This window comes from Toxorhynchites rutilus, chromosome 1, assembly GCF_029784135.1.
Source record: "Toxorhynchites rutilus septentrionalis strain SRP chromosome 1, ASM2978413v1, whole genome shotgun sequence".
Lineage (NCBI taxonomy): Eukaryota > Metazoa > Arthropoda > Insecta > Diptera > Culicidae > Toxorhynchites > Toxorhynchites rutilus.
The window spans coordinates 166,331,370-166,337,402 of NC_073744.1; positions in this window are offsets into that span (position 1 = coordinate 166,331,370).

The window sequence follows — 6,033 nt, forward strand, 5'->3', positions numbered from 1 at the left end:
CATTTTTTATTTCAACTTATTTAGTAATATTTTTGACGTAGGATTACGTCTTTCGGGAACATATTGGGGTACAAATTGAAAATCAAAAATCGAGCACATCGTGAAAATTGTCCAATTTCAAACGCTTATTGCTCAGTCATTTCATGATGGATTGGTGAAATTTTTGCGTCAATCGATTTCGGCACTCAATAACAATTTTTTATATTGAAGAAAATAATATATGTCATGAAACTAACTATCGAACAATTGAAAAAAACTCAACCCCTATCCTAACGGAAATACCTACTTCTGATTGGTCGAAATTGACGACACATGCTACGGGTCCCTTAGAGAGACATCAAAACCAAGCTGCACGGGAGAAGCCGACATTGCGAATACATGAAAGTAGGGGGAATTTTTGTTCGTACCGAGATGTGTTTCCTAACAGAGACATCAAAAACAAGGTGCCCGGGGGAAATCGGCATTGCAAATATATGTAAGTTGGCGGCATTTTTATATTGCAAGTAAGGTGAGTGATACGATTAATTCTAGCAAATAAAATTTAAATTTGGAGCTTTAATGTTGGTTGCTTCGTAAAATTTCATATCAATGACCGATCGTGTATAGTGCAAAATTTAGCACAAGTGTAAAATTGTATATGCTAGCAGTTGTGTTAAAAATGACTCGATTGAAACGATGAAACGATTTATTTCAATTTTCATAAATAAAACCCAAGGTGTGTTCCCGCTCGAGGGTGCACCCGTGGCCGACTGATTAGCGTCTCACATTATCATGCCGGGTGTTCGGGTTCGATTCCCGTTCTGGCCGGAGGATTTTCCGTCAAAGAAATTTTCTTCGACTTGAACTGTGGTCACCCGTATTCTAGAGCTTGCCATCAGCGTGTTATTTGGCTTAAGAAATCTCAACTAAGTATTAATAAATGACGCTAGTTAATGCATACGTTGAAACGGCAAAAGTTCCACAGAGAGCGTTAACGCCGTTCAAGAAGAAGTGTTCCCGCTCGAGAACGGGTCGTTTGGTTTAAGCTGTCTGTTTTGTTGTGTTTATTTTCACCAAGGGAAAGTTTATACGGCGAGAAAAATTGGAAAAGTGAAGAAATATTAGAAAAAGTGATTTCCCATATGATCTACATATAGTATTAAATGCTGCTAGTCAAGTTAAAATTCGCATTGGGTTGAATAAACACTCAGAAAGTTAAAGTTATAAAAGAAAACTACCTTTCCCATTTCAAATATGTTTTTTTATATTAAAGTAAAATGACTGACGAGAAAAATTGCTAGTTTTTTTACTGACGAGAAAAATTGATAGTTGTGTCCAGTATTGGTTATTATCTTTTTTTTATCAACATTGATGAGGTTTTTTTCTTTATTTCATCCATACATAACATAGGAGGCATCTCGTCTAGGATCACAGAGGGTGGTTTTCATCATATCTCGTTCCACTTCGGTAATTTTTATCTGATACGCACCATCCAACGACTGTTTACCATCTTTCTGTTATCATCACTCGGTAAACAGGGGTGGAGTAAACAAACAATACCCAACAACCAAACAAAACGGCAATTTTCAGGGCCACCAAATCATTATTAAAGAATTTAACGATGTAATTCTTCAAACATATCCAAAATCAACAGATAGCCTAACGGAATTCTGCGTCAACTATGCGGTCGTGTCTCGGACACAACCCTCCTGTAACTTTTTTTGTTTATGATAAACTTCATACAAGCTTAATTTTTAACTTACAAGATTATAAATGGTTGTCATCCACGTGGTTTTTGGGTTTATTATAACCATATGATTACATTCGACATTTGGAATTGAGCGTCCAAGGTGTAGTGCACAAATTACGTAACGCAAGAAGGAAGGGGACGGGGTCGAGATTGCGTTACTTATTCTGTGTTGGAGATAGGAATTATGTTACGTTAGGGGGGAACATATAAATACCACATTTTTAGAAACTCCCCTTCCCTCTCCGTGGAAAAGCGTGGACATTTCATAAACTTCTTTTTCCTATCGTCACGTGATCATTCTTTCTTTTTTTTAACAAAAATAATTGCGGTTGCGGTTCTATTTCATTCTAATTCTTTTTTTTAATTTTTAACAGAGCTCCAGCACTCTTTAGCACTTCTGCCTGTGTAAAAATGACTTTTTTTACTTGTTCCGTTATGTTCCGTTAGTGCCATTTCTGATTGATTCATTTGATTCTATCAATGTGAAGTGAATTCGGTGTATTCTCTGAGCATACTGAAACATAGAATCTTCCTTTCCATCCATTTCTGCTGTCGTTTTCTTTCAATTTAGAAAGCGAGCGCTTTCAATTGACGATTGATACTGCTCGAGTGGGCTATATACATTATCGATGTCGTTTCTCATACGAAAGTACCTTCGTTGCTTTCAATTGAAAGTTTCATTCGATTGTATTGCACCAAAAGTACTTGTCCCAGAACGTCTTCCAAAAAAAACGTAGAATCAATTACTTCTTCTGATGTAATGCACATTTTTTATATCGTCGTTTTTATTAGTTTCAGTGAGTATGTTTTGAATACATTCGAATATATATGAAACTTTCATTTGAATATAGAAGACCTCATTTGCACATTCTGATTTGACTTCAACATGACTATTTGATAATTTCACTTCATTGTTAAGAATGAAACGAATGAACGGGAAGCGAAACGAACGTGTGCGAGGGTGAAGAGGTATTTTATATATTGAGTGTGAAGAGAGAGCGGCAACATTTTCAACTTGAATGAGTCAGCTGATAATTGAAATGCGATTGCAAAATGCGAAGCCACTTGTAAGTCTTCTTTACTCCATGCAAATCATTCGCTTCTTGCTAATCTCTCTCACCACTTGTGAGTCATATTTGTCTTATTATTTGTACGTTGTGAGTCTGTCTTCATTTTCGTTAGCTTCCTTTCCTTCATGGAAACTATTTCACCTTTCACAATTCATTTATTTCGATTGGTTTTTTTAAGTTTGAACTGCATTCTGATATAATCAATTCTCGCGTAAGTTTTGAAAAGGATCTGCTTAGATCGATTCTCTCCATTGTCTGCAAGGCTTTCGATAACAAACGCCTTGCAAAGCCTTGAAATCATTGTGAAAATCTATTGCCGGGCAAATCAGCAAATGAGCAACGTTAGAGTTAATTAGCCAAAATCTCTGTAAAATCACATGGGTAACCCCAATCACAATATGTGATACGACCAAGGCTTGTCACGTTCAGGCCGCCTGCATGTAATCGAACATGTTCTCCATTCCATTGGGATTTATTAAATACAAACAAACAATCGATCGCCACACATGTTGTCAAATCTGGCATCCTTGTGCTGGGATGTTTACATGTAGAATGGAGAGGAATGAAACATCAAAAAACGCGCGTTCTAAGGCGATCAGTATGTCTTAGCATGCGATGAGCTCCAATTAATTGCTCCGCATCGCATCGCACCGCACTGCGTTTACTATTGCGAATTCGTTTTTAAAACTGTGTCAGTGCCAAACTGACTCTGTAATAAAAAAAAACATTTTCAGTTTCACGAATGTGGTGGTTTGTTGGTGCGCGTTATATAGTCTGATTTGTTTATATTTGCGACGGCAAATGTACAGTGTCGACGTCTGGTGGCTTGGGAGGTAAATTATTCTCTATCAGATCAGAAGGGCCAAGTGCGGTGTAGAAATATTAAAGTTCGAATGAAAATTTTTACTTCATATTGTTTGATTACCTAACACATGTAGTTCTGACACTCACTTAACCATTTGTCGATGCATTTCCTGTTTGTTCCATAAATAATTACTATTACAATATAGAATCATCATTAGACACAGTTTTCGTTCAATATGTTTTGGCGATATCGTAAAAAAAAACTCTTATTTCATCACATAAAATAAATATGCGATACGTTAAAGTAAATTTTGATTCATAATTTTGATTTTGAAAGCAGGTTTATTCCACCGGAATATACATCATTATTTTCGCCTCCCAATGAAAGCACACGTAGCTTAATGCCGTCTATTCGAATATACTCTTCAAAATCAGAATCCGAATTGGATTACGATTCAAATAATACAAAAGCAAAAGCAGCAGGTTTTCCATTTTCATAGTCTTAATTTTTAGATTTTCCAAAACAATACACGGAACTTGACAGTTCAGTATAGTTGTATTGGTGAACCCGAGTGCCAACCCGTGAAACATCTCAGTGCGAAACTAAAGGCTGATTTAGACGATGCCAGTCAGCGCTCTAGTTGAAGTATCCAGTGAACAGAGAACAGACACTCTGTTCAAGATACTTGTACCAGTATCGAACAAGTAATTGGCCTCTAACTTGAACAGAGTGTCTGTTCTCTGTTCACTGGATACTTCAGCTAGAGCGCTGACTGGCATCGTCTAAATCAGCCTTAACAGCTTTCGTGGCGAACAAGTGCGACACTGAGTGCGAAACTGAGCGAATAAAAAAACGTTTTGACTAGAGATGGGCAAACCGTTCACGAACGATACGAAAGAACTAGTTCGCTGAAAAGAGTGAACGGGTGGTCGTTCTTTTTCAAAGAACGGTAGTTCTCCCCACGAACTGATTGCTAGCGAACGGTTTGTGAACGAACGGAACGAACTGATTCCGTAAGGCGGCGGTGACACTGGATGCAGAAAAGTGGTCGTACGAGTTGTATGCAATAGTGAAGCTAAACAACCACATTGAGTTGTATTGGTGTGGTTACATTGCTTCCCCCTTGCTTCGTTCGTATTCGTCAGCTTCTATCGAACAAAATTGTTTGTTTCTATTCGTACAATCAAATTTTCGTGCGTACTCCTATCCAAAGTAACCTTAGCCTAAGAACGGTTTGCGAGTGAACTGTTTGTGAACGAACTGATTCCGTAAGAACGATTTGCGAGTGAACTGTTTGAGAGTGAACTGTTTGAGAGTGAACTGTTAGAGACTGAACTGTTTGTGAACGAACTGTTTGCGAGTGAACTGTATGGCAAAGAACTGATTGAGAGTGAACTGTTTGGGAACGAACTGTTTGAGAACGAAGTGTTTGCGGCCAAACTGTTTGCGAACAAACTAGTGCAGCTGAACTGATTTGCGCTGGACGGAACGGATAAATATAATGAGAACGCTTGTAAGGAAAACAAAACGATTTGTTATTTATGAGCAAAATGCATGTAACTCATGGTTTATTTTGTTAATGTATACTCAATTTTGGGTTAAAAATTAAATTAGATTTGCGTAGTTTTAAAAGCAAAACTATATATTTTCAATTTCATGTATTTTTTCAATTCCGCGTAACAATTATATAATTTGTGATTATCAGAAAAAATCTGGGGGAAGCTGGGACGATTCATGGATTAGGTAAACATAAAATATTATAGTGAGGGCATGTTGAGAAAAAAGTTTTTTCGTTGCTTTCAATTCATTGTTTGGCCTATTGCGTGTACGTGTTATCGTGATTGTTTGTATGATTGATTGTTAGTGAAAATCGCTGCTGATTTTTTTGCCTGAATGAAAATTATAAAATATGATCTTACATGGAACCTGTGTGTTGTCCAAAAAGAGAATATGAAAAATTGCACATATGTTGTGCGCATCAAATTATTACATAAACTTTTGTCGATCGATAAACATATTTTCACATACAGTTTGCGACTTTTAAAGAAGCAGCTTATCTTTCCCCACTAAATTTCAAAAATATAAATCCCATACGTACACTATCCAATCCAACGATATCAATTAATAGCTGTCTATTGATGTTGGGTTCCTGCTATCATTCTATGTTGTTCTTAATACCGCTGAACGAAAGAGCGAAATAACGGTTCAAAAGAACTGATTCACTTAGATGAACAGTTAGTGAGTGAACCGTTCATCAAAGTGAACTGTTTTGCCCATCTCTAGTTTTGACAGCAGTAGCAGAAACTGAACAAAAACGAATTCGCTTTTAGTGTTCTTCCCAGCACTCTATAGCAATCGTGAACATGTATGACGCTACCTGAGGTAAATATGCCATCCCGGTTTTGACAATTTCACTGCATTATTTGTTT